This window comes from Lepidochelys kempii, chromosome 1 (genome assembly GCF_965140265.1).
Source record: "Lepidochelys kempii isolate rLepKem1 chromosome 1, rLepKem1.hap2, whole genome shotgun sequence".
NCBI lineage: Eukaryota > Metazoa > Chordata > Testudines > Cheloniidae > Lepidochelys > Lepidochelys kempii.
Window position 1 is genome coordinate 270,524,340 of NC_133256.1, and position 24,448 is coordinate 270,548,787.

The 24,448-nt window shown below is 43.2% G+C and overlaps 1 long non-coding RNA gene across 1 annotated transcript; it reads left to right on the forward strand.

The window, feature by feature from the left end:
- Positions 1 to 1,507: 1,507 nt before the first annotated feature.
- On the forward strand, positions 1,508 to 24,061 carry LOC140906667 (uncharacterized). Its single transcript, XR_012157201.1, has 3 exons — positions 1,508 to 1,567; positions 20,128 to 20,410; positions 23,961 to 24,061. It is a non-coding gene; the product is annotated as an uncharacterized lncRNA (long non-coding RNA).
- The last annotated feature ends 387 nt before the right edge of the window (positions 24,062 to 24,448 follow it).

Below are 24,448 nucleotides of genomic sequence, written 5' to 3' on the forward strand. Positions count from 1 at the left end.
CAGAGATCACCAGAAACCCAGCCTTGGAATTGGGCTCAACTAGAGTAAATTGACCCATTAGGAATCACTACAAGAAAAGTGATCCAATGAGAGATTTGTGAAGGGAATTTCAATCAATCAATCATAGAATATCAGGGTTGAAAGGGACCTCAGGAGGTCATCTAGTCCAACCCCCTGCTCAAAGCAGGACCGATCCCCAATTTTTGCCCCAGATCCCTAAATGGCCCCCTCAAGGATTCATCTCTGTGCTACCAGCATGCATACTGTCCCCCTCCACCCTCCATGAAACCCCCTGGTGTAGCAGCCTTCTATACTGGCCCTGTGTAGGAGAGCAGCATTCTGGAATTCAGGTCTGCACCCTAGATATTCTCTGCCCTGCAGTGGTTCATAGATGCTATTGTAACAGGCATAAATCAGCCCCTGAACAGGGGAGCTGCAAACTGTCTCCCTTCTATTTGTAAACCAGTGCAAGAATGAATGAGTCCCCTGAATCCTGATAGAACTTGGAACCAGAGCTGCCTGTGGATGAAAAAGGAGATTGTCTGCAAAAAGTTAGCTTTCCTTTGTTATTGAGAATTCTGTCTGTAAAAAAGCCCATTTGTCTTTGCCAGTAACAACAGATCTTTGAACTGAAAAATGATAGGTGGTTTTCTTCTGCACCAAATTTCTGCTTATCTGGCTTTTTATCATACATTCATTTTTCTGTTCAAGAGACTATTATAAACCCCAAGTGATCATCTCCCCCAGATCTTTTCCAGCCTATCATAAATCTCTATTTTCGAGTGATGTTTGTTCTGACACTCTTCTACAGAACATTTCCCAGTTTATACCTCACTGAGGGTTCCCCAGCCTTGCTAACAGGATACTGAAATTACATTTTCTGTTAGACAGATCCTCTGGCCTAACAAATCAACCCCTGCATTCTTCTGCTCTTGCCAATTACCCTTTAAAGCTGCATGCTTATTTACATGGTGTGTGTGCGTGCAACATTACTTTAATGTAAAATCATTAAAAATAAAGAATATGCTGGGCTTATTCAGAAAGAAGTAGAGATTGCCAGCCACTATTTTCTATAGTCTGCAGAAACTATTGTTGGGTTAGTTCAAATTAGTGTCCACGTGGTTTTTATTTCTTTGGTCTTTTTAAGTGAAGTTAACATCATTGAAAGGTAATGGATTCACACTCCTGGAGACTGAACTCCTCCCTTTATCTGCACACCAGACATGCATCTCAAATGTCTCTTATTAAAAGGGACATCACCGATTATTGTTCTTCGGTGACCTATGTTTCATACACATTTGGTGCCCCCTCACTTTTATGATTGAAAATGATTGATCTCAGAGGTAAAGACTTGTGAATCAGAGGTTCTAGGAAAAGTTACTTAGAATAAAGGGATGACACCCAGGGCATTTTAAGTTTCCTTTCAAAATAATTTTTTGGATGTCCCTCACTCTGACTTTTTTTCACACATTGAATCTCATGTTTGGTCTTTGGCAGGTTGAAAGGTATGACAGCAGGTATAGCACCGGCAGATTTTCGGCAAACTTCCTGTTGCTGCCTCCAAAATGTAAGCTTGTATGAAAATTATATTTTTAACTGTAGTTAAACATTCAAAATGGCTACCCACCTTCATACTGTTTAACTGGTCTTCAACACAGCTCTAAGCCTGGATGTCCTTGTAATAATAATAATAAACACAGGTTCAGCCTAGAACACCAGATGCAACAATATGTCATCCCAAGCATTCCTAACCAACAGATATATGGTAGCCCATGAGATTCTAAATAAATTGTGTTCTTTGTAATTTATTTTAGCCTTTAGACTTTTTACTAACATGCTGTGTAAAAGACATAGGGACAAATTTTTAAAGTTATTTAGGTGCCTAAAGATGTAGCTGGGCCTAACTAACATAGATTTTAATATGAGCTAGACACCTAGATAGTTTTTAAAATTACACTAGATTCCTAAATATTTTAAAAATTATGCCAATACACAATAGTATCCCATCCCTATTCTTAAGAGACCACCATGAGAGTGGGAAGGTGTTAAATCTCTATACTCATTCAGATTTTTGATCCTACCTCCTTGTAAGTTGGCATAGTCAAAGGAATTTGCCATCTCAACTTTCAGATATTAGGAATACAGTGTTGACATATAAGGAGAGATAAGTTGCATAAGTGGGTGCTAATCAAGATTACAGGAAATGTTGAGAAATATGAAGATCCCTGAGGCTGTAAGCTTTAAAAGATGCCAGCTGGCAACAAAATCAGAATCAACTTATAATAAAGATGTAAATTACACCAACCAGCTTTTCTTTTCCTTCTAGCTTTCACATTTTGCTGTGTGAATTATATCAGACGGACAATCCCAAAGAGTGAAAGCCTCAGTTTATCCACAGAGTTGATATGCATAGGCAGCAGCACCTTCAGTTTCTTCATCCTACTCCAACCAAGACCTTGAAGGGTCATGTCTAAGGTATGAGGAAGGGCTATCTCTAAGGTGTTAGGGTAGTTCAATCTTCTCCACTGATCCTGAGAACTAGTATAAAATCAGACAGTTTGTCTGATGGGATACCTGCTTCCTAGGAATTGGACAGAGATGACCCACAGATCACAAGAACCATATGGGAACTTTCATTAGATAAGAACATTGATTGCTACTTGTCTGGGCCAACCTCAAAATAGCAATCTAAAAGTGAAAGGGTTTGTATCCCCTTAGCAAGTCCCTGAACTAGCAATTTCCATATTTTTCTTTTTGTATATACTGTACATTATCTCTCAGACTCTTGGCTTGATGATTTCCAACAATGCTGCGAAACAAGGAATTCAAATGGTTATAGCTGGTTGAAAAATGGCAAAAAAAACCCCAACCTTTTCCAAACATTTTGTCTAATTTTTTTTTGTCATTTTTCATCAAAATTTTGAAATTTCTAAAGCTGAAGAGCTGGTCAAGAATTAACAAGAAAATTATGAAAAAATCATCTTTTTTGCCATTTTGGTCCAAATTTAGACAGGGAGGTTGTGGAATCCCCATCGCTAGAGGTTTTTAAGAACAGGTTGGACAAACACCTGTCAGAGATGGTCTACATCAGGGTGGCCAAACCGTGTCTCGCAAGCTGCATGCAGCTCTTTTACAGTTAAAATGCAGCTCGCCAGTCCCCACACTCCCCACCCTCCATTTCCAACTACCAGATAGGGGCAGAGGGAGCTCAGAGCTTCAGCCCTGTAGCAGGGTGGTTGGGCCAGGGGCTTCCATCCTTCGGGGAGGGGGTCTCGGGGCTTCAGCCCTGTGGGAGGTACCTACAGGGTTTGGTGCTTCAGCAGGAGCAGGGCTGAAGCCCCGAGCCTCGACAGATGCATTGGGTTCTCGAACTTCTGAAGATTACCGTATGCGGCTCGGAGGGTCAGTAAGTTTGGCCATCCCTGGTCTAGGTTTACTTGGTCCTGCCTCAGTACAGGGGACTAGACCTGATGACTTCTCAAAGTCCCTTCCACATCTGCATTTCTATGATTCTATGATCCTTTATTATTAACTTTATTCATACACAGAATGTACTATTCCAAAAAGGGCCTGATCTTAGAACTCCTCAATATACAGAACTCTCATTGACTGAAGTAGGAGTTGTGTGCATACAGGATTTCCTGGACTGGTCCAAAATACATGTTAAAATTAAATAGATTAAAATCTTTCACATACCTGTGTAGAGAGTCTACAAAAATAGAAAACCCAGTAATAATGGGGGATTTCAACTTATCACCATATTGACTGGGAACATGTCACCAAAGGATGGTATGTAGAGATAAAATTAAATTTCGTACTTTCAGCTATTTAAATCTAAAATTTCACAGTGTTGTAATTGCAGGGGTCCTGACCGAAAAAGGAGTTGTGAGGTGGCACAAGGTTATTATGGGGGGGGGTCGCAATACTGCAATCCTTACTTCGACGCTGCTGCTGGCAGCAGTGCTGCCTTCAGAGCTGGGCAGCTGGAGAGGGCTGGCTGCTGGCCAGGAGCCCAGCTCTGAAGGAAGAGCCACCACCAGCAGCAGCACAGAAGTAAAGATGGCCTAGTATGATATTGCCAACCTTCTGCGCTGCTGCCTGCAGAACTGGGCCCTCAGCCAGCAGCCACCCAACTCTGAAGGCAGCAGCATAGAGGTAAGGGTGGAATGGTATGGTATTGCCACTCTTAATTCTGCATTGCTGCTGGCGGGGCATTGACTTCAGACCTGGGCACCCGCCCAACAGCTGCTGCTCGCCAGCCACCCAGCTCTGAAGGCAGTACAGAAGGGTGGCAATACTACGACCCCCCGTAAAATAATCTTGTGACCCCATGCAACTCCCTTTGGGTTCGGACCCCCAATTTGAGAAACTCTGGTCTCCCCCATGAAATCTGTATAGTATAGGGTAAAAGCACACAAAAGACCAGATTTCACCATCCATGATGCATTTTTCATGGCCGTGAATTTGGTAGGGCCCTAGTTATTGCCCTCCAGTTGTGGGAAAGAAATACCAAGTGACCTCCAAAGGCAATCTGGTGGCATCAACAATGGTTCATAACTCCCGAGAATCTCATCTAAAGTATCTTTTGACCTGGGGATGAGGTGGGGTTAAAGTGCAAGGAGCAGGGTATCATGGCCTTTGCACTCTCTGACTTTTATGAGATGGTTCAGAGGAGCACTGAGGTAAAATGGTTGAGGCACAGGACTCAGTTTCTGCAGTTGCTTATGATATTTCTTCTTCTTTTAGTGTATATATACACCCTGGAGTCCTTTAGAAAGTACAAGACTCAAGCATCTTTTCACTGAAAACATTGGTTTCATGAAAGGGCAAGTTCCCTACAGTGTTCAGGGCCTCCCTGGGAAACCCCGAAGAGTGTAGCCATGATTCCCAGCACATCTCAATGACAGTTGCTATTGATTTTGATGCAGTTTCAGCTGCATCAGACATAGATTATAATGAAGTTCTGGCTACCAGTTTGCTTTTGTTGATAAGGGTTTGAAAGTGAGCCCTAGCTGGTAGGGTAATTTGTCCTTAAAAACTAGGAACTTTGAATTATTCAAAAAATCATAGTTAGCCAACAGCACTTGATAGATATTCTAAACTGGAGGCTAGTAGCCATAAACACCTTCTTCCCCAGCAGATCCAGATGATTGGCCTTCTTATCGGTGGGGATGACACTTTGATATTGTTGCCTAGATCTTTCTGTGGCATCATGAACAACTAGGGAGTTCAGTGCGGGTGAGTGTGGGGGAGGATAAATAAAAACTGCTCCCTCAGCTGGTACAAAGTAATGCTGCCCAGCCCTCTTGGGGTAAGGGTGCATGTTGCCAGTATAAGTCACACTGTTCTTGCTGGCTTCATTCACCAGAAGTATTATCCATCTGGATCACATGGGTACAGGATGTCCAGAAGCTTATGTTATGTGTCCTGGTACTCAACACTGACCAGGAAGGAGAGGGAACAGGAAAGACAGCTTTTAAAGCCTGGTGTTTTGGGAATAATTTAATTCCCATATCCAGAAGGGTCCCCAGGCTGGGTATTCTAACCATGCACTAGCTCTAGTAATAGCACTATGAAAACTAGGGACACTAAAGATAAAATTGATAAAAACTTAGAAATAATGACAGGTTTCGAAGACAAGGACAGGATTGAAGAGAAAAGAGAAGCTCTGGAAGTTCCGACTCATACAGTGTTAAGAAGGAATTGAAGAGATGGTCAGTCCGCTCCGCCTCTTATACCTTCAGTGCAGAGGATGAGATGAATAAGGGCACAGGCATGGATCTATGGACACTGCTTGCAAACATTTTCAGTGTCAGGTGCATGGAGCACATGTATACCACACTCCTCCCAGTGGTATAGACATAGGGACCAGCACTCAATTAGTGATGCCATCAACCATATCAGCAGAAGCAGAGAACTCCACAAGCTTGAACTCCAATCTTGAAGATTAAAATTCCCTCCAGTATACCAATGCTTCCTTTTCTTTCTAGAGTCCCCCATGGCAAACACTGACAGACTAACTCCCATGAGTTAAAATCACCAAGTGTTATATTGCATGGGGGAAAGAAGTAGTTTTTTAAAAAGCAATACTGGAAGGCCTTCAAGTTCCTCTCATGTATAATGAGCCTTCCAGAAGCAGCTGGCAAAGAAGGGGAACACATTTTTTCCCAAAATTGTGTAGAGCAGTTTTCTGCAGCAATATCTGCCTCATAAGAGGAACAATGAAGATCACAAGTGTACTACTGTCATGAAATAGAATTCTGTGCCAAATCTAAAGGAAGTAGAGGCAAAAGTTCCAATATTTCTCAAGGCCTGTGGTTAACAGCCAAGTTCAAGTCACAGGGATCTGTTATTAAATACGATTTTTTCAGATGTTCATAATGCAAATGACACACAAAATACAGAGACTGAAATTTCAGCATTTCTACCATCATCATCCGATCAAATTTAGAGATAGGCTGAGACTGCAGATCTGGATGCAGCCATAGTTAAAATGTTCACTTGGGATTGTATCTGAATCCCAGCATATGCCTGGATCCTAATCCAGATCTATACCAAAATGACAGAAGTCTCACACGAACAGTTATTCTTACAAGACTTTCCACTTTTTCAGTCTTCACTCACTGACTCCCAGGACCCTCCTGCATTGCTGTCCTGAAAGGATGGGAGAGGCACAGAACTCTCCGCCTTTGGGGCTCTGCAGTGGTTGCTGGCTGGCTGATCCTCACCACCCTTCACTGCCCCAGGGGGAAGGGTCTGCTATGTCAGATCACCAACCCGCACTAATCTGAAAAGGATCTCACAAAGATGGTAGTTGGCCCGACCCTCACACGCACACACACACACACACAGCAGCTACACTCCAAAGAGGACATATCGCTCATTTATGTTAGTGTTGCCCATAGGAACTAAAGTTCCCAGAATCCCTTGCATATTTGCTAGGTTGTTTGGATTACAGTGTGGGGTGGCACCTGGACCTGGCAATAGCCAAAGAAGAACCAATGTATGTACAGTTCTTAAGGGCAGCAGTCTCCCTCCTGAAGAAAATGGACCTGAGTGAGTGAAGGGAGGTATTTGGGCACCTAGACAGAAGACAACAGCTGTGAGTGGAGTTGAAGCAGGGGTGGGACATGGGGTTGCCAGAGCTTAGGATTTTAATTTCCACTTTCAGACTGCAATAACAAGCCTTATCAGTATTTTGGATCAAACTGAACCCAAATCCTGGAGGATTAATGTGGGTTTGGAATGTAAGAGCCATACACCCTGTTTTTAGAGAGGTAACTCTCTTCAGGTCCATGTGGGTTAAAGGATCTGATCAAGGCCTTTTGGAACTTGTAAAAGCAGAATAGGAAACATTCTGATCTTTAGTTGAAACTAGACTGGGAAACATGACTACCTAGTTAATAAACCTAACTGACCAAAAGGGTACAATGGAGGGCAGTGCAGAGATCACCTCAGCCATATTCCAATTAAGGCTTCAAAGACAGGTGAAGTTGCTCAGCACCTCTGAAAATCAAGTCACTTCTATTTAGATGCCTAAAGATGGATTTAGGAAGCTAATTTTAGGCACCTGTATTTGAAAATTTGGGCTAATAACTGCTATGTTCCATGTAGCTCTTAGTGACATTTTTCACCAGTGCAAGCATGTGAGCTTTATCTGATTCAGTTTGTCTTCCCCACTGACCACTCCTTCCATTTCAGGTGAGCAAGCAAATATGAGTGACGCCCTCCCACTGCTTGTTCAGACCACCAGTGAGCTTTATGCTGCAGTGAGACATATTGGGGACGAGGGCAGGGCCAGCCCTAGACCAAATGGCGCTCCAGGCGAGGAGCGCCTTCAGTGCCCTTCCCCTTCATTTGTTAAACATTTTAATAGCTTAATTTTTATTGCATTTGTAGGCCATTTCACAACTTTGATGCATGATTTATCCCGGTCACATAAGATAAGTCCAATCAATGTTGTTCTGTTTCAGATATTTTCCCATCAAATTTGCCCCTTGCTGCAAACTAGATTGCAACTGAGCTTTTTGCTTCCTATACTGAGCTCCTGTAGACTTCTTTGAGGGCATCTTTTATTTTCTACAGGGGGAAAATAGACAGTATTAGGGAAAGCCAAAGTCTATGTTCCGCAATCTTAGAAAGTCATCAAACATCATCTGTTTATATTGTTGTGTAGATAGGGGTTCAATAGATATCTCTGGCATCTCATTAAATATGTCCTTACACACTAGTGTAAGTCACTACTTACACCCCCCCCAGTCTTAAAACACAAGTACACTTTCACAGTTATACAATAAAACAAGGTTCACAATATCACAGCTGGGCACTCACTTCAGTTCATTTTTATATCTCACTGATTAACTGGCAACGCCCTGCGCCTTAGAGGGGCATGGCTCACAACATTCTAGTAGGTTTGAGGAAAATGTAGTTCTCAAAGTCTGGAAGTTCCACGAGATTCTACAAAGGTCCAGAACATTCTAGGAGGTTAGTGAAAAATGAATCCATATACGGAATACCTGAAACATTTTACTTCAAACATTCTATTTTCCCTTTTATCACTAACAACAAAAACAGCACCCCTGACTCCAGCACCCCCCAAGCCCATCACCCCAGGGGGTCGCCTGGGTCACTGTCCCTAAATCCACTTCTGGATAAATGAGCCAGCATGAGGAGTAGTGAAAGGAGGAAGCCTAGATGCTTGCACAGAAACCCAAGTAGCTTCTAGCAGCTAGGAATAGGACCTTGGTCAGTCCCTGCAGCCCTGCTTATCAATACTGTTTCAGCAAGGATGAGTGACAGTCATAGCAGGGGCAAATGTGTGACTGTCACTAGAGACAAAGGACAATTGGCAAGGATGTGAAGTTACCTTTCACCTAGCTTCTTTTGCTGCAGACCTTACTGAAAAACCATTCTCTGTCTCAAGCATTTTAAGGTGTAAACATGTCCTTTTATAGTTTTTTATGATCTATAACTTTAAGTAGTTTTGTGGCTGGTAGCTCCAAGCAGAGATAAAATAGCTTTAAAACACAAAACAGAGTTAAATATCCATAATCTACATCTGGCTCTTACTTGTGTTCTTCACTGAAGCTAAGCTTCACTGAAGCACAGAAGAAAGACAAATCAGGGGAGAATTTATATTTGTCATATATTTGAATGCTTAAGGATTCTAGATCAAACAGTTTCTATTTTCTCCTTCTCCAAGCCACACCCTGACTGAAAGCCAGTCCAAATAGGTCTTTATGATCCCATTTCCCCATCATTCTGGGAACCCATATTTCCCCACTTTGAACTCCCTCCAGTCATATTACTTTGGAATGGGGTTATCTTCCTTCACCTTCAAATAAGAGATCATCAACCCATTCCAGGACCAAAATCAGTATGAATCCCTTTGTGGAAGCATGTATACATTGAGTGACCATCATCATTCCTGTCTCAGAACCCTCAAGAAACCATCAGCCTCAGCCTCCAGCTATACAGCATGCATTACTGATGCCAGTCCACTGGGCTGACTAAGCATTTGTTTTTGACATTCTTGTGGTATCTCTCTAGCCTCACTTGATCTATGTCTATAGCTTTGTGAATCAGTTACTAGCAGAGTGAAGAAACAGCAGCACCAAAGTTTTCTCCAGTGACCAGAATCTTTCTCCACATGTCTGAACTTCTTTTAATCCATCTATAAATATAACATGGAACATAGTCTATCATTGTATTAAAAAGGACCAAGACTCAGTATTTAAGCAACGAAAGCACTTACGAACTGCAAAGTCCTTTGTGTTCAGTGCAGTTAGGGTTTGTAATCAAAGCTTCACCAGATGTTTTCGAATACTCAATAGCCATAATGGAAAAGAGATGAGGCAATGAGGGAACTATATAACCAAGGAATTTATTTCCTTGCAAAGAAACCTCAAAAGTACTTCAGAAATTTGACATTGCTTGTGGAAACCTCAAAACAGGGCCTCTCCTTTCACAAAAAGTGAACATCTTTTCCCGATGTGCCCATTTACTGCAACTAAGGACATCATTTGCCATAATGAGGGGTATGTGATGAATGAGTAACTATTTCTAAAAGACATTGATGAACTAGGAAGCTGAAGAGCACAGAAGCACTTTAGGAGTGTCTGTCTTAAAACCAAGAGAATTTTAGTGAAATACACTAGACCGGTCTGTCGCATTTGATACCAAAACAAAGATGGGTCTTTAAGGCAGACTGAGGTGTTATAAACTGTAAACATCAAGAATCAGTTGTTTACAGCAGGGTTTTCACTATCTCTTCCAGAAATGAGATTGGGGCGATATGGCTGGATGCATTGTCCATTACATGTACATTTGGCTACAGGACATAAGTGAGTGAGGCTCCATAACATACATTTATTTTAAATACTTCTCTGTAGATCCACCTTTGTCAGATATACTTGTGTCCCATGCTAAGCAAACAAAATTCCTGCTTTCAAATTTCATTAGGAATGTTTGCCAAAATGCAATAGGCCAACAGGCTGCAGCCAGCTGTAGGGCTGCTTTTAATTAAGTTCTTGTACAACACACTGGCTGAAGAGAATTTCTTCTTTCCTGTTGTATGAAGATGCACTGATTCAGCAATAATTGAACCTTGAACACTTCATAAACATCTCTTGGGAGACTGCAAGAACAGCCAGTAAAGTCAGCTGCAAGTTATTAAAGAAAGAGCTCTACTGAGGACAGTGTTCCTCAGTTGCAGATCACATGGGGAAAGGGAGCGAAAATGGCTGGCCATCATGGGCTTTTTGTCTGGCAGAAACACTTCATATTGTAAGTTTTCTGAAGGTAGCGGCCATGAAGCAATAGCATGGTCTCTTCTAATGTGGTGTAACAGTGCTTAACCAAAGCCATAGTCTCTGATGGCTCTGTTACATAGTATAACAGTATTGCTTTAAAAATGCTTTAGAAATGCATTACTTTCAGTGTAGAGGAGATCCAGCATTCTCTATAAATTCAATGCACTAAGCTCTCTGGAAGGCAGTCATCGTTGTGGTGGAAGCCATTTAGACATCCAGGACATGGCACGCTATAAACAATGGAGTTGGGGCACTGGAGCAAACCTAAAACTTATGAAAAGCACTCTAGGCTCCTCAGTGTCCATGCTGAGTACTTAGGCTCTTTCTTGTCATTTTCAAAATGAGAGTGTCAAAAGATACAGTAGGCACATAAGTAAGTACCCTGCCTTTCAGAGGTCCTGTGCACCAACAGCTCCCGTTATATTTGGGAGATGCAGAGTTCTGATGTGATGGAAGGTTACTTTATTTAATGGAACTGGGGATGGATCAGCCCCTCCATTCCTGCAAGTGGAGAGCACCCAGCTGAAGCAAATCTTCCCTAGAGGGTACAGAAAGAGCAAGTATAGACTCTGTGGCATCAGTCCTCTTTCTTGGAGCACCACAGAATCCCCAGCAATGGAACTCTGCAAGACTTTTTGGGAGGTCAGGGAGAGTGAAAGGAGCCACATCTTCAAAATTCTCCCATCCTGAGACTATGTATATCCCAGCAAGCATCAGACCTGTGTTAGTGATTGAAGTGGCATTAACTTAGGCTCCATGCCTGCACTTCTTCAATAAGGTATAAGGGTAGGAAGGAAAGCAGTTACACAGATGATGGGATCTTGCAGGAGCCCTGTTGCCAGGTGGGAATGGGTCAAAGAAGTAGCGTGGAGGGACATTTTCTCTGTGAGAGAGAAAATCCTTCAACAGATCACCAGGACTTATGACGTTGGGAGGAAGCCTACCATGCCTCCTCCATGGGGCTCTTCTCTCAAAGGAAAGCTATGATGGAAACTCTGGGCGGTAACTCACGGGCGGTTTCATGGACCATTTACCCTTCTCCTGTGGGTCTTTCCATGAGAAGATACGATTTAACCCTGCACACTTTAATATTCAGCATGACAATGACAATGGGACTTCCTCAATGGGGGAACACCCACCAGCCTGAAATATTGTTAGACTCATGAAATATTTCACAGGAGAAGCTTTTAAAACAAAACAAAAAAGAAAATGAACTGGATCCACCATGCCAATACCTTATCATTGCCTTGTCATTTGAGTCTAACCTGATAACCTTTAATAATGGCAACACACACTCTAGTTGAGTAATAAGAGCTGTAATTCATGGCCCACTCTGATGTACAGATCCTCACCCCTGTTTGATCTCCTGTATGCTCCAGGGTAGGCTCTTTGGGAACCACTTAATAAATGAAAATGCCCACTGGGGTGCCATAGACACCCTGCATCCTGGATTGGCACAGACAGTTTCATGGCAAGCAATCATCTTGAAAATGGGCACAGTGTGGATGGCTGCAAGCAGCTTTGCATTCAGAACACACCGTACATCAGAGAAGCTAACAGCTATATGAAAGTCTTCCTCAGATGGCTTCACAAACATGGATATTCATGCCATTCTCTCTACAGGACAGCCAAACAATTGCAGGATGAAACAAAACAGAGCTAAAATGGGGAGATCAGGCACTCTGATTAGCACATTGGGGGAAGGGAGATTCTCTTGTCTAGATGCAATCAAGCCATAACATAGAACGGGGGTGGCCAAACTTACTGACTCTCCGAGCTGCATACAATAATCTTCAGAAGTTCGAGAGACAGGCACACCTGTTGGGGCTCGGGGCTTCAGCCCTGCGTTGGGGTGGTGAGGCTAAAGTCTTCTGCCCTGTGGAGCAGAGAGTGTCAGGGTTGAAGCCCCCAGACCCAGCAGGTGTGCCCTGCGGGGCTGAAGCCCCAAGTCCTGGCAGGCACCTCCCACAGGGCTGAAGCCCTTAGACCTCCCTCCTTGCTGAGCAGAAGACCCTAGCCAGGCCACAAGACAGAAGTCCTGAGCTCACCCCCCCCCCCCAGTCTAGGCAGAGAATGCGGAGGAAAAGGGAGCTCTACAAGCCATACTTAACTGTAAAAGGGTCCGCATATGGCTTGCAAGCTGTGGTTTGGCCACCCCTGACACAGGTCCTGAAAGCCCCAAGAACTAGCCCCATCCTCTGTCTGGTGGTATAAGGAGAGACTGTTATAGAGAATCAAACTTACTTTCTTACAGCTGCCAAACAAGAAACACTCCATGCTCTCAGGAATCCAGGTAGATTAAAGCAGACACCATACTATCACTTTTCACTTCTCTTTAATTAAGGATAAATTTCCAGTTACTTTGTATGGCAGAGTTTTTAGGTGGACGGACAAGGAAAGACATGAGCTACGGGGCCTGGGATGGTCTTGATTAACTCACCCTCCATTTAATATTTAAAAAATATATAGGCCCTTGAATTCAGATTTCTAGAGAGAGGGTGAACGACCGCTTCTTTTGCCCAGCTCGCCTGCCAATCAGCAGGAAATACCAGCCAACACGTGGTGGCCCATGGCCCTTCAGAGCATCTTGGGGTAGTCCAGGCTAGAAAATCCCTTTCTAAATTTCCTTATGCATTCCTTTGGTGTATGTTCTCTTTGTCCTTAAGTTTGAGGCATATGGATAAGACAAGCCCAGTGCTTTGACCTCATGGGTACATACTTTACACAGCCTTCTGGTTTCCTACTGCTTCTCTGCCCTAAGGAAAGTGACCATGTTTGCTTAATTTTGGTATTCCCTTTTTGTTGGATGTACTGGGAAGAAAGGAAATCTGGTCGCTGTGAAAAGTTATCTGCCCTATATGGGATGGTAACGGGTGAGAAATAAGGTTTTATTTTTTCCCCTCCCTGTATGAGTATAGTCTATGAAGCAGATTTAGAAGGCCAGTTCCCTTGAGACCCATGTAAATAATGCAGGATATAGCTTTGTAAATGTCCCCCTTTAGCCATGATGTCATCACCTTGTAATCAAAGACCTAGTGTAAATCAGACAGTGATGTCCCTGAGGAGTGGAGGGCATGGAGACTATGATCTCCAAGGCAGTAGGAGGTGAACAGCAAAGGCTGCTGTCAGAGGAGATAATATTATAGCTCAGTTTCCTCCAGGCTTTTATGCAGGTAGGCAGTGGGTGTGAAGTGGGCATAAGGATTGTTCAGTTCATATAAGGGGCAAATGCAGAATGGCAACTCCTGAACCTTTGGGAGTGCAAGTGCTGCTCCACTGTTATTCCCCTGGGGGCACATGGTACCCCAAGAGGGGGAAGCAGAAGACAGACCCATGCCCATTCCCTTCTGTCAGCAGCAGAGACAGCCATCCACATTGTGGGAGTAAGCTGCACTCCACAAAGGCATGCAGCAATAGATCTGTGTGCCCTGGCAATCCAGGAGGCCTGACTGAGGCAGAATTCCTGTCAGAGCTGCTCCAAGCCCAGTGGAGTTCCACCATACCCTGCCCTCGACCAAGGTCTGTGCTTGAACAGCATGCTCTCGTCCATAATGAGATACCGGTAAGTATGGATTAAATGGATTGGATAACACAAGAATTGACTCAGATCAAACCATTTCTGTGGTTCTGATATGTTGGTATAAGGTTGGTTTTTTTAATCTTGTTTTCCACATACTGATGATGCCTCTGCATTTCCCAGTCCTGACCAGAAGTGGAAATTCCAAGATCAAATTGGAAAGTTTGCTCCTGTGGTCTCTGGCTTGACTACAAATTCAAAATATGGGAAACCTTGCAAGACATTTGATTTGGCTAGGAGTGTGAATTATTTATCTTTTGCCCAGATCCACTTCTGCAATCAAGTGATAAACTGGGACTGCCCAGCAGATTATTTACAGTACATTTTCTCTCTCATAAAAATGATAAGAGTGTTTATTTACTCTTGCCAGTATTCCCTTCCCCAAACAGTTTGATTCAATGGTCAATTTTCATGCAGAGTATTTTTAAAGGTCAAATTGTCCATTAAAAAGTAAATCACCTTGTATGTATTTCTGAGGTAGTTATTTCCCATATCCTTTCCCAAAAGGGTAAGATATCAGATTTGCTTCTGGAAGAAGCTCTACTCTTCTCTTTAGGTTCATTCTTCTGCCAACTAAAATTACTGAGATGGTATTTGTTTTATGACCTTACGGGCTCAACTACCACTGAGTTCAATAGGAGCAGGACTGGGTCCCATCACCATTTTGTTGTTGGAAAGCCCCAAACTGCCTTTGCTCACCTCACACTTTCAAAACTTCACTAGTGAAGAAGAAAGATTGTACTCCCCTGCCAATGCATCACCTCTTCTCAAAAGTAGCAAAGAGACAGAGCTTTCTTACATCTATAAAACACTGTCTGGGATTATGTGAAAGATCCCAAAAATAGGAATGATGTAAAATGCTCCCCTGTATTGAATCAATGCCCAGCAGTGAGTCATCTTACAAACAAATTTTGCAGGCATTTTGTTGTTATCAGTCATTGAGGAGAACTGAGAAGATGGCAAGAATATACTTAGACAGATCTGGTTAAAATACATCCTTAAACTTTGAGTCCACATGTCCATTTCCTTGCACTTGCATGGTATCATCTCAGCTGCGTTGGGACTGCATTGCCAATAAGGAGGATGGCACAAGCTCCTTGGAATATTAAGAAGAATAATTTCAAATATGATCAGTAACACATTGCAATGGAATATGTAGTTCCAGCAAGCTAAGCCATCCTCCTTGTTACAGATCTTTGAATGAATGGCTGCAGTTCATTCCCAGTATAATGAGGGAGCACCCAAAACTTCTGCTGAAGTCAATGGAAACTGCAGGTGCAATTTATATGCCTAAATATGGATTTAGATGATAAAATTTTGACACCCAGGTTTGAAATTTTGACTTCAGACTCTAATGAAACTGAAGCTCTCTCTTTATTTTTAAATGATTTGTCAGGAATGCATGCGGGGGGGGGACAGTTAGTGAAAGAAGCTGCAGGAGAAAATTAGTGATTTCTTTTATCCCCTTTAATGTACAGGACACTGTTAAAAGTATTAACAGGTTGTACATTTTTATCTTGCTCAAATCCTTCAGCTTTATTATTTTGCCCTGTCCATTAGTATCTATTGATTCACAAGCAATTTCCTGTTCCCATTTGTTTAGAAATGGGGTTGAAGTCTTAGGAGGCTACCTCAGCAGTACAAATCTTTTATTATCATGCCTCTCAAGTGTTCTGGATTTCCAAGGACTACACTGATGTTTAGTGCTACACCCTGGATTTATACAAGGGTCCCATGTGCTCCCACATTGTCAAGCGTCGTCCATTCACTCTGATAGATGCTCTTCTCTTCTGTCTGTGCTTGTGACAGGAAGGGTGAGGGGACTTGGTGGTGGACCAGGATAGGCAGTACTGTGTGGGGAACAAAGGTGACGGGGAGCATGGACCATTGAATGAAAGAGGGAAGTGACTTGTTAAACTTGAGACTTATCTCCATTTCTCTTCTCACCTCCATCCACTAATGGCACTGCTAATCCCCTCAGGTAGTCTTTTGAGACCGTGATCTCCTCATGTTTCCATGACCACCTTTCCTAAAACCCTTACGGACAGCTTTCAGTCCGGTATTCAGCCCTTTCAACTATCCTACCATGGGTGGTTAATGGCCTTCTTTATAAAGACCTGAAACAAGTCTCCACTCCCCTGCTCTCCATATTTGAATCCTCCCCTCTCTAATAACTCCTTTTTAACTTTTGGTGGTGACTTGACATCTTCTTGTCCCTTAGCCACAGAGTACTTCAAGCCTCCAACCCTGAATCTCTTTGCTTGCTCTGCTTCTTCTGGGCCCTCTTATAGATAGTGTGGCAGATATAGAAGCTAATGACAATACACTTTATAACTCCATGCCTCAACTTTCCCTTGATCCCTTTACCTTTTATCTGCATATCTGGTCTCTATCATGTTTTACCTTCAATAACTTCCCTCTGCTCAAAAGACTAAATATCTTAATCGGATGAAAAGTTCTCTTCCCCCTTCCCCCCACCCCCAATGTCTCTGACTCTTCCATCATTCTCCTTAATGTCAATATTTACCAAAATCTTGGAGAGTCTTCTACAACATCGGACTTATTTTTACTTCTGGTACATCCTTTGTATATGAGTCTGTGTTTGAAAATCACCAGACTCCATTATCACTTTGACCCTTCTTCAGGGAAATACTTTTTACTGCTTTAAATATTTTCCCTGTTAACTAGTCTCTCGTTTGTCCTTTCTCCACTTTTGTCACTCTCTTTTTTGTAGATTTCCAAAATCCCTAGAGTGAAATCCTGGTTCCACTGAAGTCAGTGGGAATTTTGCCATTGACTTCAATGGATCCAGGATTTTGCCCATACTTTCTAAACTTGAGGGGATGTATGCTGCTTTCAAGCAGCAAGAAATGGAACCCTATCCTGTGGTGCCTTCATTATCTTTCTATTAATATCGAAGTCCAATTACAAAGAATTCCTATCCTGTTTTTCAGTAATTTACAAGGGTAAAGTTTCACCCTACATGTCTCACCTTCCATCCATCCATCCATTTTCTCTCATCAGAGCTCCAGAGCTCTGAGGTCACTCTTTTAATTTTCTTTCCCCCCAGTTTGAACTAATTCTCTAACCCTCTGAGGCACAGCTCCTGTGTTATGCTCACTCGGAAAACTGCATGTATAGTTCAACCTGCAAATACCACTAAAACATAGTCAGCCATTTCCTTCCTCCACTAGTGGAGCCTTCTGGTCTTTCTCCACCATCCTAGGCTGTTTACTTGCACTTTCATTACTTTTATACTCCTGCTTTATTTTAGTCTCTCTTATTCAGCTTTTTCTCCTTTCTATCTATCTGAGACACTGTGTTCAACTTTATACACCATTGACTCGTTATCCTACTTTGTAAAGCACACTGTTTCCCCTTTAGCGGAGTCATTAGCCAATATTCAAAGCCTTGCTGTATTATTTTTGTTAGGAGGAGAAACTGATGATGGAGTCAGGTATTTCTTTGGTACAATCTTGCTTGTACACAACATCCTGCTTTCCTGAAGATAGTAGGAACGAACAGCCACAAGCAGTTTCCTGCTCACAGTTTCCAAACCTGCCCTGCCAGTCAGTGCTATGCCCAACAGAAGTGTGCGCTCTCTCTCTCTCTCAGCTTCCCCTCAGGGCCCTACTAGCAGTGCTTCTCTTGCCTTCTCCTGGATTTCTGCATGCTTTCTGCGTCTAACAGACATGCAGAGTTCCAACCTGTGAATGCCCCTGCCCTTAAATTTTCTATCAGTCCCCAGGGAAACCCCTCTGCCCACATGACTCAGCCTCTTCCCAGACCTTGCATCTGGCCACTGCTTTGGGCAGATGCTTCTATTGTTTCAGCTATCTTTACTCTATAAAGGAGCTTAATTGTTTCTTCCATTTAGCCGTGATGAAGGGCAGCCAGCACACCCACAAAACAAAAACACATTTGTTGGCAGCTACCAACACCCTCCAGCAGGACAACACTGTGATCCTTTGTAGGAAGAATGCAGTGTATAAACATATTGAATTTGATGCTTTACCCCAGAAAAACAATCTGTGATAGTTGTTGGATTTCATTGCTGTAGAAAGCTGCAGAGAATTGACAGTCTAGACCAGGCCTGCACAACTCGTAAAGCGGCGAGGGCCATATTACTCCAAAGAGAACAGCTGAGGGTCAAACCCCTCTGGCCCCGCAGAAACACCCCCCCACCCAGCACCGCCCGGCCCCGCGGAAACACACCCTCCTTCCCCACCACCCGGGGCCGGTGCAACTTCCACCTTGTGCCTGCCCCCCCCGGGAGCCCTGTGGCAGCTCCCCACTCCCCCCTCCGCCCTGAGGTGCCCCTCCTGTGCAGCTCCCCATCCCCCATCCCCCCTGGCCTGGGGAGCCATGCGGCAGCTCCCCACCCCAGCTCACCTCTGTTCTGCCTCCTCCCCGAGCACGCCGCAGCTGCTCCACTTCTCCCGCCTCCCAGGCTTGGGGCGCCAATCAGCTGTTTGGCGCCGCAAGCCTGGGAGGAAGAGAAGCAGAGTGGAGCGGCATGCTCAGGGGAGGAGGTGGAGCAGAGGTGAGCTGGGGTGGAGAGTGGTTCCCCTTGCCCCACCCCGCCGCTTGCCTACTCATCCCCTGTGGGCCGCACAGTGAGCCCACCTACTCACCCCCTGCGGGCCGCACAGTGAGCCCACTCAGGCCACATGTGGCCCGTGGGCCCTATGTTGTGCAGGCCTGGTCTAGACAGACATCTTCTTGTATCAGACAACATGGACCACCATCCTTGTTGTATTTCATTATACCTCATATACTAATTGTCTAGTTGTAGAAAGTAAATTGTTTTTATATCAAATGTCACTGAAATTCCATGAAAAATAAATTTACTTTTATAAATGTTATCTCACATCTGAGCACTCTGTCACTTTAGCCGACAGGTATTAAAGGTTATGTTTCATTTCTCAATTAATGAGATCTCATGGGAGGGATAAAAGGAGGGGTCAGTTTGGAGGGAAACATATTAAAGGTTCAATTAACGCAAAGACTTAAAAAAGCAGCCAAAGGTTGATTTGTTTTGTTTTTTTGGCCAGGAGAATTATTTTCATTGAGTGAGCTAAAAAATACATATAGATTTGGAGTGAAAAGATGAAAATAATTGAATGATTATTCTAATTCGGAAACAGGACTCCTGAGTGAGTGCCAGTAATAGGAAATTCGCTCTGCCTGAAATCCCCAGTCTCAATCTGTATGGAAATAGCTGCCATCATTAGTATTGCATTATTACCATGAATTATGAAAGGAAGAGATGAACTCAGAGGAGAGATTACTTGCCATTCAATCTGGCAAGTTGCACAAGCTCTCCTTTCCTACCAAACATAATTAAACCGGCAGAACAGCAATTACTGGGAATATAAGAGCTGCATCTTTACTCACATAACACCAGGTTGATAAATCACCACTACTAATGGAGGTGACAACAAATCACAGAAAGCAGCGCTGTTGACCTCTCCAAACAGAAAAAGAAATTCTACTCCCAACTGAGGGCCTAAAACTCTTCCTCTCAGCCCCCATAGTGTTTGTTCTGACTTCTTCCTCTAAGAACAATATCCAAATACTACTAGCCTCTGATCACTCATGAATCCTGATGGCCTAGGACTGTCTAGACTAAAAAGCAGCCTTGACCACACTCCAGGGTAGAGCTGGCCTGCATAATGAGGCTACTCCTGATATGCACAAAACAAACTGTGACACACAATATTTTTTTTCCCCATGCAGGTTGCCACATGGCAAGACATCACCCCTGAATCTTTCCTATTTCAAGCTGGCTTTGTCCCCGACATCAGCTCAGTATAACGAAACCAACCCATCTACAGCACTTCACAAGTTCAAGACAAAACCATCATTTCCCATTTCTAATTATATAAATGAGCTCAAAATGAGTCGATAATCAACTAGAATTATTTCATGTCTAATTACAGTCTTGCCCTCCACAAAAAAACCTAGTAAGGACAGATGGCTTTGGAGAGCTTGGGATTAAAAATGTCTGATTTGGAACGAGGTATGTTTTATCACCAGGAAGGAAAGAGGGAGGACACAATGAAGGACGGAAGGGTGGTGGGGAGGGAGCTCTTTATAAACCTGCCTTAATAATTCTGGAGAGTTTATTGATGCATTTCTTAACAAGGCTCAGACTCTTTAGTCATGCTGAGCATCCTTCATTCTCCATGCTTTGTCCAGCAGAGTGCAATTTGACATGAATAAACACGTGCACGAATGGCAGAGCATAAAAGAATAAATATATCACAGGGATATAATAAACAAGACTGCTAATATGTGTGTGTGGTAGAAGCATTTGCTGAAGTAGCCAAAGCAGGGACTGCTGCATAGGGAGAGAGATGGTAAAATAGGCCCCAGCCTGGGTCATGCTCCCTGGACCCAGAACTGTGTAGCAGACACACCCCAAACTTTTGAGCAAACTAGGACCCAGGTGGTCCCTCCCCCTAACTATCAGTAGCCGTGGGGGGAAACTGCAGAAAGGTGCCAGCCACAGATTCCAGAGGGTAGGAGCAGACGAAGCCAAACCAGGGACCTGGGCACATTCAGAGAATTTTCTACAATTTTAATTGGACATTCTCTGTGCAGTGTTGATTGGCTGTTTGCTGCAACACTCTCCTTCCTCACAGTCTCTTCACCTCAGCTTGACTCTGCACCTGCCCATTTTCCCCTCAGTCCCTTTCCCTCAGTATCCCCTTCCCTTTTCTTTCCGTTTAGCTTAGCCCCTCCCTCAACATCTCCCCTCCCCTCAAAAAACATTGCATTACCATGCCATTTGCTGTCATCACATTGTTCACTTTGCTTTTGTGTTCTACCGCATCCCGCACCCCACGTCTGTCTTGTCTATTTAAACTGTAAGCTCTTTGGGGCAGGGACTGTCTGCATCTCTGTGTTTGTACAGTGCCTAGTACAGTACATCTTTTCTCCAATCTTGTAGTTCCCTTAGGTTTTTGCTTGTTATGGACAATGATTAGGTCAGATGACACAATAAAGGTCATTTTCTGATTTTATGTCTTTATTTAGCTGTGGGGGGGTTGCGGTGTCCAGAATGCCTGACTTCCAAAGATTTTTGTTGTTGTTGCCATTTACGGGCGTGCCTAGTGAGAGATTAGATCTGGTCTTATCTTACAGCTGTTATCGATCAGGAAGAATTACTATAATCATGGACAAACAGCGAATGAGTTAAATGTGCAGATTCTATGTCTACATTTTTGATAGCTGCAGTTCATATTCTGGTGATTCATTCTCTCCCTCCAGGACTTTATGGGGATCTTCCTAGTTTTCAAAACAGGGCTACTCAAAATGAAAGATCAGGGTAATGCCTGGAGCCTTATAGTGCTCTCTACTTAAACTGGAAGGCCCTTCTTCCCAGAGCAATTCTGTTCCACACGTTATAGCCACAATCATGCTTATATCTAGTTTTTACAGTGAGGTACCTGTATAACTCTTGCTATAAAAATAGCAGTCAGTTTAATGTAAGTCATTCCAATTCAATACATTTGTTATACTTCATTTCAGATCTAGAAACTGAAGTTTTACTGACAGAACTTAAAGTTCCACCAGAGGGTTACATCATTAATATACCACCATACCTCAACAAATAACAATATTTTGTTTTTCCAAAGAAGAACCAGATCCTAAACTCAGCACAGCTGTGGAAAGGGTGGAACAAAGGTGGTTTTACTGCTCCTCCTCTGGGGGACATTGTAGCCCCTGGAATATTTTGGAGTAGCTTCAAGGCTCCTCCACCATGCCTGTGTACTGCAGTCTTTTAAGGCCATTCCATAGCCAGGGACTGCAGCAATGCTCTGGTCACAGTCCACACATTCCTGTTCTGGGGAGTGGTGTAGAACTACTGATGCTGGCTGTGTGGCAAAACAGACAGTTTGGGACCCCAGGATCTGGCCTTTTGAGTCCCACTGCCAACAGAACTACAGAGATATATACATAGGTTAGCACCTGACACCAGCAGAATCTATTGTCTACTTTTATATGGGCAATACTTTATCTCACAAAATGAAGGTTTCTAATAATACAGCAAGTAGAGCTGGAACAGTAAAAAGTACTAGCTAACAATGCCAAGACTTCGACAAACCCTACAATTGTCAGCACAAGGGACTATTACTTTCCTAACTATCAGTCATTCTGAGCCACTTAATATCAAAATAAACATAGCCAAGGTCATCGTAAAGTGTTAGTGTCCCTCAGGAAGAGAAACTGCAGGTAATCCCCATGTTAGATCCACTTCAGTACAGCTTCTTCCCTTTTCTCCTACACTAAGGGTATGTCTACACTGCACCTGCATCAGTGGGAGTGAGCCTCTGAGGCCAGGTAGACAGGCTTGCACTATTGAGGCTTGTGCTAGCATGCTAAAAATAGCAATTTGAACGTTGCAACTCGGTCTGTACCTTGGGCTGTCAAGCCTGACTGACCCCCTAAGCTTGAGAGCCCGAGCTGCTGTGTCTACAATGCTATTATTAGCTGGCTAATGCAAATCTATCTACTCAGCTTGGGAGGCTCGCTCCCAGATACGGTGTAGAAGACATACCCTGAAACTGTTCTCACTAAAGCTTCTAAAACCTCCTCCTCAATAAGTCTTACAGGCTCTGTCATATTTTAATTCTGCTTGACTATCCTGCTGCCTTAACCACTGTGAATCAGCCTCTCTTTGTCCTTTACTATAATCTTTTGGCATTCAGAGCATTGTCCCCTCTTGATTTCCCTCTTATTTCACTGAATGCTCAGTTGTTGTCCTTCAAAGGCTCTTTCTCTTTTCCTGTCAGTCTCTCGCAGGACTCAGTCCTTAGTGCCTCCTTTTGTCCTTCTACCCTATATCATTGAGAAATACCATCCAATCATCAATTGTTTTTATTATTTATATGTATTGCAGTAGTGCCTAAGAGTCTCAATCATGGACCGGGGTCCCATTCTGCTCGGTGCTGTACACATACATAAAGAAAGACAGTCCCTGCCCCAAAGGGCTTACAATCTAAGTATAAGACAAGAGACACCAGGTGGATGTAACAAATGGAGGGGAAGGGGAAGGAGCGCAAGAACTTCTAGGCTATTGACTTTCATATCTGCCTCTCCATACTTGACCCATCCCCCTTTGATGAATTTCATTGACTACTGTCTCTTTTTCATATCATATTGGGTGGCTTGCCATCACGTCAAACACAACATGGCAAAAACTTAGCTCCTAAACTTTCCTCTTACACCCTTCTTTCTACAGCTCCATTATGGCTGACTACACCTCCCTGAAATGCAATCCCATAACCTAAGAGACATCTTTGATTGCTCTCCTCCAACATCCAAACTGTGATCAAGTTCAGCCCTTTACAGCATCTCTACAATCTCCCCCATCCTTTCCATCCATACAGCTAAATTAATGTAAATAAGCATAGTCATCCACCCTCTAATCGTTAACTGATCTGTAAGCCATTGGGAAATAAACCCAGAACCCTTCAGGCACGTATAGTATTCTCTGCAGAAACACATGCAGTTTCAGGGTGTGAATGTTTCCTAACTGCTAACACTAATGATTAATCCTGCAGCTACAGCTGAGAGGCCTGGATCTGTACACGTGGACATGGCAGATGGGAATTCCAAAGATTCAAGAGGAATAACATGTCAGATTTGAATGATGGCCAATGTATGTACTAATATAAAGAACATTGGATAAATCAAATGTAATATAGGCATCCTTTTTTTAAAAAATAAACTCTGGAAGCAGCAGCTGTAGAATGGATTTCTATTTTTTTATTTAGGACAACAGTACGGTGCTTTAAAATTTTTTAATTAACAATGGCAAGGTCTAAAGAATATTTGAATAATTTGTTCAGTGCTTTAAATCTTCATTGTTGTAGTATAAAGGGATCCTTCCTGAGAGGTCCTTGAATGGAAATTGATGGACTGCATACCTGGCAGGAGGTATTAAGAGCCATGCAGGATCAGTCCCTATGTGCTCCTGTATGCACTCTTGGGGTGAAATCCTAGCCCCATTGAAATCAATAGCAAAACTCACATTGACTTTAATGATGTC